The 10,000-nt window shown below is 39.6% G+C and overlaps 2 long non-coding RNA genes across 3 annotated transcripts in view; both read right to left on the bottom strand.

The window, feature by feature from the left end:
* LOC138025956 (uncharacterized) overlaps nt 1-1,149 on the bottom strand; it is a 10,544-nt gene extending 9,395 nt beyond the window's left edge. Inside the window, exons 1-3 of one of the 2 annotated variants that reach the window (XR_011127205.1) lie at nt 1,009-1,149; nt 435-920; nt 1-132 (exon numbers count right to left, since the gene is read on the bottom strand). The exon at nt 1-132 is cut by the window's left edge and continues 9,395 nt beyond it. This is a non-coding gene — a long non-coding RNA (uncharacterized lncRNA). Of the gene's footprint in view, nt 133-434 lie in introns of both variants that reach the window. The other variant, XR_011127204.1, reaches the window with a different exon arrangement.
* Nucleotides 1,150-3,219: 2,070 nt separating this feature from the next.
* The window catches only part of LOC138027045 (uncharacterized), an 8,291-nt gene continuing 1,510 nt past the window's right edge, over nt 3,220-10,000 (bottom strand). The window contains exons 3-4 of the long non-coding RNA XR_011127396.1: nt 5,889-10,000; nt 3,220-3,676 (exon numbers count right to left, since the gene is read on the bottom strand). The exon at nt 5,889-10,000 is cut by the window's right edge and continues 564 nt beyond it. This is a non-coding gene — a long non-coding RNA (uncharacterized lncRNA). The remainder of the gene's footprint in view (nt 3,677-5,888) is intronic.

Below are 10,000 nucleotides of genomic sequence, written 5' to 3'. Positions count from 1 at the left end.
ACTCATTGACGTAACTAGACTAATTTTAAGTTATTAGAAATAAAACTACGCAAACTTCAGAACATTTTCCTTGATCCTTCTCAGTGAGTTTCTCAACACAGCATTTGCTAACTCCATGAGGGTGTGGCCTTCCTACAATTGAGTCAGACAAATATAACATTTACTCAAGATGTTTTAAGCACTTACAACTATTAAGATTATCATAATTTGTGTACACTCCCAGGGCTTTCCCTAAGATTTGAAACTGCCGGGTAAATCAAATTAGCTGGCGATGAACCATGTGTTAGCGAAGCATGTAGCTACAACAAGGAGTTTATCCGAAAGTAGCCGGGATTCATGCTCGTAGAAGCCGGAGGTAATCCCTGCCATCGGCCGAAAATTGTTCACAAAAGGGCTGTGTATTCGCGTGTTTAATGGTGTGTTCCGATGCTCACCTGGTGGGTTGTTTTTTCGCGGCTTCAGCAATGGCGGTTGCATCTTGAAGAAGATCCACCTGTCATCAGTGGTCATGCTTTGTTGTTCACTAATGCACTGTCATGGCCTCTTGGTTTCTCGCTGGCTTTCATTCATTGTGGATCTTCTTGTCCTTTGGCGACAAACAAATGAACAAGTGTTTATTCCTTGACTCCCCAGTAGGTGTCTTGAGTCGTACTTTGCAAAGGATGGTGCTTTTTCTGTTACTTTTCTCCAGACATTTTCTCTGGTTTTGCATGTTCTTTTTCATCCTCCAGAGAAGAACCCTCCAAAGATGAGCGCTTTCGGTCTGGGAGGCAAATGCTTCTTCGTAAAAGATGCTGTTCTCTTTTCGCTCGCCCTTCAATTCAACCAAGTGGAGGTGGAACTGTATTCTTCATGGCATAAAAGCTGTCACTATTTTTCCGGGTCTTTGTACTCGCTGATATTGGAGAAGACTTTACCTGCTGTTAGAGAATGGCAATCCAATTTTAAGAGCATTTAGATCTTTGCGATTTTCAAGAATCTTGGAAGAAAACACATCGTATTTCCTACCTAATTTCCTCATCACCTTTGCAGTGAATCTTTCCTTAACGCAAGGTCCCGGTTTGAACAATGCATGCTTTGTTAGCTCCTAATTATGCACTGTTCAGGTTATGAAAGGGTTAATGGCAAGACCTTAATGGATGCCTGTGGTTAGTGAATGGCCTAAATGAGATGAAATCATTGTGGAGTCTCGTAAAGCTTTCCTTTTATTGGTCGGGAGCAAATCTTGCTTATGTCATAAACTATTCACGCGTAATTGTCTAAGATGCCATGAAGTTAAATAAAGCAGGTAATTGGGGCTTTGTTTACCAAATTAATTTACCGCTTGCACAATACCTGCTGCAAGTTAAATAGCTGAATCAGTGACCTAAAGCAATTCTTTTGTTAGCTTCAAGGTGTGTTAAAATTTAAATCAGGCCCCAATGGGAGAGTAAATTGCGTGGGAAATGAGACAGTTCGCATTCTGTCCGTGCGGAAATTGGCACCCGAGTGTCAGTCGAATTTTTGCTCTCGTTTCAACTCTCTCGCGGCCAAAATGCGGAAAACACTGGCAAATTCGAAAGGAAACGCTCATGTTTCAAACAGAGACTACAAATTCATGGCCATATCAACTTTCTTTATCGTTGCATTGCTAAAGCTTTAAATTTTCTTAACTCTTTGTTTTGTCAGGTTCTTGGCGGGTTACCTGAACAAACAAGTCACTTAAAACATTAAGCAAACGAAAAACATGACAAAAATTAATAACACTTTTCCAAATAAAATTGTTCCTAGGTAAACAATGTATTGTGTTAAACAACATGCAGATATTGTTTTCAAGTGACGTGTTTGTTTCATTTCTTTTCTACGTTCGCATAAAAAGGCACTCAACATATGAAGAGATTCGAGTTGTATTCACAGAAATTACCCAAGCATGAATGAGTGAATATTAGAGAACTTTCTCCCACCAGGAAAATGTAGATACCTTTATATTATGAATCTTATATATGTTCTGTCTTCCTGATATTTAAGAACAGCTTGAGACGGTAGTATTTGCATTTAAAATATTTTTATGGTACAAATAATTTAACCGTGCGGAGATTGTTAGGCTTTCACAATTCATAATTGAATACGAGATGATTGGGCTTAGATGTCAAGAAATGTGTCAAAATTACTAAGACTTTATTGGAGAAGAATGTATCGTTGTTTAGTCACGTTGGAAAACGGTGTAAATTGTAGAATATTTTTCACCCACCGTCAAGTTTATTCTATGGTATCCTTTTCTATTCTATTGTATTCTCTCTCAGAAGTCAATTATCCTCTCGTTTATGATATACCGTAAAAGATAGACCAACATTTAGGACATGAAGTATACCCTCCTGCGAATACGAACAGTATGTTGGTTGTAACTGATTCGCAAGACTTGTGTATCAATGAATGACAACTTATTAATAAGGTATCTGCTGCTTGACTCCTAACTGCCAAATAAATTTCGTTTTATTTAGCGAATACTATCAATATCTTGGCTGAAATTGGATAAGTTTGTCAGGTGACCTCAATACTTTTAGCAAGGCAAAGGTCAACGAAATGCATGGGAGATTGATAATTCCACTTTCGTTTGTGAAAGTAAAGAACCTCTGTTCATAGTTGTCAGTGGTAACAAAGTTTAAAGCTTTAGTAAGCTTGGAGTGGGACTATATACAAAGAGGAAAGAGGAGTGAGTCAGTGGTAGTTTGAAGACAGTGCTTTCTGTTTTAATAATCGATCAATGATTATTCTTTTCTCGTTTTGCAACGCATTTGTGTAGAATCGCTTGGTAGGATTCGTGGCAGTGAATTATTACTGAAGAAAAACAAAGATAAACACGTAAATTTCGTCTAGGATAACGCATGCTCTAAAGACCTCGCGCGCTCCACACCCCGTAGTTTTTCCAAGAAGGCTGAGTTTATGCATCTTTCCATTGTTATTGGGCCCCGAAGTCGTATCTATCCGCAAAGAATCTGGGAAGGGACCCGGGGCGCGCAAAGGCGTTTGTGAAGAATGATGCAACGGGAACTCCATCTATTACAATTGCTGTTGTCGTCTAGCTGAGACGTGATGCTATTATTCATGGTGGTCACTGACTCGAACAGGGCGTCTTTATTCTAAAGACCTTTTCAAAACAGTGGAATGGTCCCGTTAAACACAGTTGTTTGGAAGACACAAGCAGTTACTAAAAATACCTAAACATACGAGGTTAAGATATAGGTACAACCACGTTTAATGAATAATGCTAGCTGCGGAAGTTCGTTTATCTCTTTTACAATCTCAAGAATTCCACTAATTTCTCTTGACAAGCGATGTGTAACTCGGAATTACTGTACAAGCTTTCATGTAAAAGCCAATGCAGTTATAGCGCATGCCAGCAAGTAGTTGCTGATCCCGTAGATTGAGCCTGGATTGCAAAGGTCACCCTTGCAACAATCGATTGCACACCAACCCCGATCATGTTCTTTAGCTGCCTTGCATATAGGGTTTTGGTCTCGGTTACATTGGTCTGCTCTCTCACAGAACTTGGTGAACGTCCTAAATACGCGACTCTCGTAGTAGATCTTACTGCATCGCTCGTTATTTTCCGACGGACACGTGACATTCTCTGTTACCGTTTCACAGTGGTCCCATGATACATCGCTGTCGCATTTGTAGCAATTTAGACCCGCCACTGCAGAGACAAAACGTATAACCAATAAGAGTTTCGACAAATAATAACAGAGTAGCCAGCGTAAATTATTGCAAGGTAGCGGGGTAGGCAAAAGGAAATTTCTACTGACATATGTCGCTAAGTGAAAGATACCCACCTCTGGCACAAAGGTCTACTACCCAATGTATCTCGCAACACCTTCCAGTATGCTAGCGAAGAGCGTAGCTAGAGTACTAGATATGCAACCCAACAAAACGTATATAAGCTACATGTTAGGACGAACACTGGCAAGCAGATGATTTCATTTAAAGCTATTGATCTTTGGAAGTCTATCCCAAAATACCTCAAAGATTTGAATGTGTACACCTTTTCTAAAAATATCAAACATTATTTACTCTCTAAGCAATACTCAAAATAACTGGTCTCTTGAAATTAAGCATTATCTCTCGCTCTGTATACAAAACTCTCTTCCTTCCTAGAATTTGTCCGCCGGGCCGTACCTCTACTATATTTTACTGTACTACTAATATTATCTATAACCATGTTCTATGTTTCCACGCTCTTTCTGTTTCCTCGCCTGTATGGTTAAGGGCCCACTGACGTATTTTTTGGGATGCGTTGCTAAGGATGTAATGGTTAAGTAATTTGAGAGAATTTGGCATTATTTTAGCCATTTTCCAACTTTTGTAAGCCAATAACCCTAAATATGACGTCATCATGCCACGCCCATGGTCACGTGACCAATAAAGCAAACTCTAAATTTGTCTCCGTGCTACGCAATTTGGGTATTAAATCGGTGGTTTGATAATTTGTATTCGTTGTTGCATCCAGCCAAGCATGGTTTTCTTTTATTTTGAAAAATGTTATTTTGAAAGATATTAACGATACTGAAATACCCATAACGTTTTCAAAAAAGATGATTTGAAAAAATCAATGCTTAGCTATATTCTGTATTTGGGGGTGAAACGCACAGTTCGTGCGGTGATTTTTTTCTTGTAAGTGGGTTTCCTGGTCAGCTCATGATATGATGACGTCAGTTACCGGAAGTAACATTTCACTTCCTTAGCAACGTGCGAAAAATCCGTCTGTGGGCCCTTAATACAATTCGCCCTTGTCACACGGCGGCCATATTGTCCCGGGAGACCAAAAAAGCATTGTTTTACCACGCCAAGCCTCGCAGTGGAGATCATGGGGGTGAGGCTTGACGTGGTAAAACAAAGCTCTTTTGGTCTCCCGGGACAATATGGCCGCCGTGTGACAAGGGCGAATGAAAACATCATCGACAACATAAAGATTTGTAACTGAATCGGTCACTTTTATAACACTTTTATGGGTCCGTTACAAGTATAACCATTTGCCGATGAAGTTACAAAAGCAGCACTTTCTCCTTAGTTGTTTCAAGACCCCGAGTGTTGGTCCGGCCGGGGCTTTAACTCGTGAACTCCCGCACGGAAGTCGGGTCAGTCACCAACTAAGCCACCGGCGCTCGCAGTGCTTTGAGTTTATGTTTTTAATTGGCGCAATTTTGCTCTCCAATCAGTGGCGGTAAAGAAACGGGAAAAGAAAACTTCTTTACGCAATTGCAAAAATTACCTTCCGATAACTCCGAGGATCATAGCTTCACTTGAATTCATATCCGCAGTTCATATATATGATCCATTTCATATAACATTTCATCGTTGATTCATTCCTCACGGGAACATTGGAACCCACAAATGACCAGCTCCCAGCGTCAGTGGCTTCATAGCTCAGTTGGTTAGAGCGTCGCACCGGTATAGCGAGGTCACGAGTTCAAACCCCGTTGAAGTCCTGAGTTTTTCAGGCTTCTTTACGCAATTTCAAAAATTACCTTCATAACTGCGAGGATCATAGCTTCACTTGAAAACTCTATCTAAGGCAAATAGACTATTTAAGTCTTAAATTATTAAGTCAAGCTAATTATTACGATGAATTTAGCCTTTTCCTTGTGGCTGGTAAGACCAGAATGCATATTTTTTACACAGTGATTCCTTTTTCTTTTTTGTTAAAGCTTGTTGGCGTAAAACTGGAACTGGCCACAGACCTTGATAAAGATTTGTATTTGGCTTTTATTTGTTCTCCTAGGGAACAATATTTTTTCGTTAAGTTGTACTGGGAGCTAAGATCACGGAAACTCGGATAATTTCTACAAAATCGTCACCCTCTGAATTATCTGTTAAGCTGATTAGATGCAGTGGTTTCTTTTGTCACTTACCAGGTAGCACAACCGAAATACAGAACTCCAAAACTAAAATAGCGCGAACAGTTTGAATATTGTTCATTTTAGTTAAATCTAGCGATCAGTCGCGTAATGGTAATGAATTTGTATAGCGCATTTTCTATTGACATATTCAAATGCGCTTTACAAGTGAGTGATCTATGAGTGAGATCGGACATCAGCATATATAGGCGCCGCTGGCAGCCGCTATCAATCCATTAGCGATCTCACCCAGCATATGAATGAATGAAATGAGGCCTGACCACAACACCGGGAGCTCCATGCCCTACACTTTACGAATAGTGTGTGGGTTCTTTTACGTCGGCTTGAGTTCTGCTGGATTTAATTTAGGCACAACAACCGTATGTCCAAAAGACCTTAGCGTGCGAACAGCTGTGTGTAGCCATCTTGCTTCCGCATTAACATTTTCGTTTACGAGCCGCCATCTGGTCACCTTCTTATCCGAAATTTCGCATTCACCACCACGGAATGGCTTAGCTGACTGGTGACGTTTGTTTTCAGTGCAGAATAACCGTTGTATTAGAAAGCCGCGGGTCATCTCAGGAGGGGAGGGTGCGCACCCCCTGCACCCTCCCTCTACAAGCAGTTGCAAAAAGAGTTGAGACACTCACTGTTGATAACCGTACAATGCGTGTCATTCAAGTCAGCGCATCTCCAAACCCCCTCCCCCCCCCCCCCCAAGCAAAGTTGTTTCCATTTCCACTTGGCACTCAGACTAAAGTGTATCAACATTGAAAAAGGGGAGGGGGGAGGGAGGGGCATTCATCCTTTTCTTATGAACCAGAAGAGGGGTTTAGGAAGAAGAGGTGGATTTTCCATTCAGTGTCTCAACCTTTTTGCAATTGCTTGTAGATCCGCCCCTGCAAGAGTTGCCCTAATCAGCATAGCTGCACTGTAGATCTTCTTCAAGCCTTACATTAGAATTTCATATCTGGTTCATGTAGTCGGTAGGCAGTTGTCACCTAAACCGAGTGCAATGGTCCCACGAGCTCGTAACAGAGCATCCGAACTAGCAAGCGAAAATGGAACTAGCTATTGGAAGGTCGTACGTTCGACTCCTGTATTGGTGCGATTGGATTTTTCCCGAGTAGTCATCAAATAATTTTGCATTCCAACGTTCTGATTGGCTCATTAAATCTTCAAGTTGTCGTAGCTCATATGTTCCATATGATTGCACGAAGTGTTGCCGAGCTGATATATTTATGGGTGAAAGTATCTAGAGATTCAGAGTTTATCAAAATTTATTCAGACAAATTTTCCAGTTGCGCTAGTTGGATATGAAACTGGCTATGTCCATCTCGGTTCTGCGCTCCCAATTAAGCCATTTCCGATTTTATGTCTGCTTCCTCTTCAAAGCGAGTCTAAGTGCGTAGTTTTTGTTATGGTGATTAGTTCTACTTTACATGTGAATGAAAACTAATTTTCATAAGAAGAACTTAGACTCGCTTTGAAGAGGAGGAAGTTAAGAACTCGGATATGGCCTAATTGGTTTCTTAACATCTTTTATTTTATACTCGACAACAATATGCATAAATAGGTTGTAGAATGCAATAGAGTGTGTTCGCTCATGTGACCAGCAGCCATATTTGCATACAAAAACGAAAGGAAGAATTTTCATAAAAACGGAGTTCAATTCCCAGAAGAATATTTCACTCCTCAAACATGGTTGCTATTTCTTTGTTTCACTCCTCCAATATGGCCGCCGTGACGTCACATGACAGCACTCTTAAAGGATGGTTTTCAATCACGTGATGAGACGGCCATGTTGATGCACAAAGCAATTACAATCGAATAGTATAAGTATTAGTATTAGTATTAGTATTAATATTAGCATTAGTATTAATATTAGCATTAGTATTAATATTAGTATTAGCATTATTGGTATTAGTTTTAGTATTAGTATTAGTGATATTAGTAGTTTTAGAGCGGTTTTCAATTGAGTGTCGAAAGTAATCAGCGAATTGCTTTGGTTTTGCATTACTTCACTCAGTGATTTGTTCAAAGTTCTCGCGTCATTTTTTCAACCAATCAGAAGTGAAACCAAAACCATTGTGGCTTACTGGATTGTCCCCGCCCGTTTTATTGGGCCGAAGTAATTTTTTTTGTTTTGGTTTTACGACACTCGATTGAAACTCGCTCTAATAGATTGCTCAAAAAACCAACACAGGAAACCAGCTGGAAGGAATCGTGAGAAACTGGATGGAAACCTGACCTACTTAATATAGCCTGAAACTCAGCATGAGCAAGATGGAGTACATGATGGTATCTTGGAATCCTGTGAGTGGAAACCTAAAACTGAACACTGCGAACTCGCTTTCACTGATGGGTTTGTCTAGTTATAGGTAGCCAAATGAGCACTGCTAATGTTATGGGAATTAAAATCACCAAGAGGTTCAGCAAATCTCCAAGATTGTGTCAAAGCTGTACTCTCTACTAAGGGAAAACGTTATAGATCGGCATGCACACGTCAATATTATTCTAAGGCCTGTACTTGTCCTAAGAGTGAGACTTAAAGCAAGGTCACAACAAGCAGCTAAAATGAGAGTTTGATGTTACAAGAAGGTACTGCAAAAGGAATGTCAACATACACAAAACCAACCACTGATGCACCTGTCGCACTGACGATTGAGAAGACCATCCATACATCGGTTTGGCCATGTCATGCAAATGCCCCCTGGCAAGAAGCCAAAGAAAACGTTGGATAGATGGTATTCACAAGTTACTTGTAAGGAAAAGAACCACCTAGTTCAAGCAAGAATGATGTGCCAGGATGGAAAGAAAGAAATAGAGAAGTTTTTTTTGCCTATACCTCTTAACTGACACACTGTTGCAGCCTACCAGGCGTTAGGGTGTGAGGTGTGTGATTAGTAATAGCATTTGCATTAGTATCAGTAATGGCACTGGCATTAGCTTAATTAAGCACTAGCATCAGTGTTAGTGTTAGTATAAGTATTAGTATTAGTACTAGTATTAGCATTAGCATTAGCATTAGCATTAGCATTAGCATTAGCATTAGCATTAGCATTAGCATTAGTATTAGTATTAGTATTAGTATTAGTATTAGTATTAGTATTAGTATTAGTATTAGTATTAGAGCGGTTTTCAGTCGATTGTCGAAAAGTAATTAGAAAATTACTTTGGTTCATGACTACTTCACTCAGTGATTGGTTCAAAGTTCTCGCGCCATTTTTTCGACCAATCAGAAGTGAAGCCAAAACCAATCGTGGCTTGTGCGTGCACATTTTTCCGCGCTTTGTGTCGGCTACGTATAATTACTTCGAGTTTATTACTTCGAGTTTTGATTGGTTTACTGGATTGTCTCCGTCCTTTTTGATTGGCCAAAGTAATTACTTTGGTTTTGGTTTTACGACACTCATTTGAAAACCGCTCTAGCATTAGCGTTAGCATTAGCGTTAGTATTAGTATTAGTATTAGCGTTAGCATTAGCATTAGTATTAGTATTAGCATTAGTATTAGTATATATTAGTATTAGTATTAGCATTAGCGGTAATACTACCCCTATCACTAATATTAATATTAGTCTTATTCGAATTAGCACTTGCATTAGTATTAGTTTTAGCTTTGCTATGAGCATGAACAGTAGCATTAGCAATGATATTAGCATTGGCACTGATATTACAATTGCTCACAATAATAAAGACTCCACAGAAACATTTTGCAGTTGCTTTTGTTTTGCACTGACGTGTTTAGGATTGGCTAAAAATATCCCCACTTTTTCCTTCAATTTTGATTAGTGCATCCTGCTTTTTTCATCTGTGGCAGTTGGCCGGAGCAATTTCTTTGGTTTTTGTGTGATAGCACTCAATTGATCAATTAAAAACTGCTCTTAATTATTACAAAAATTAGCCATACGTGTAAGCATAAGTCTTATTAATATTAGCGTATGAATCAGCCGCTTTTAAAATTAGCGTTGTGACTTCTAATTGCAACGTTATCTTATTGATATTAACAGTTCTAGAATTACGATGTCTGTGCTAAAGGATAAGGATATTGTATTAGCTGTAGGAATGGCATACGAACTTAATACTTAGCATTAGTCGCATGGTGGCGGCGTGACTTCTTACTGC

Source organism: Montipora capricornis, chromosome 12 (assembly GCF_036669925.1).
Source record: "Montipora capricornis isolate CH-2021 chromosome 12, ASM3666992v2, whole genome shotgun sequence".
Classification (NCBI taxonomy): Eukaryota; Metazoa; Cnidaria; class Anthozoa; order Scleractinia; family Acroporidae; genus Montipora; species Montipora capricornis.
Note: the sequence above shows the minus strand (reverse complement) of the source record. Positions and strands in the feature narration are given on the sequence as shown.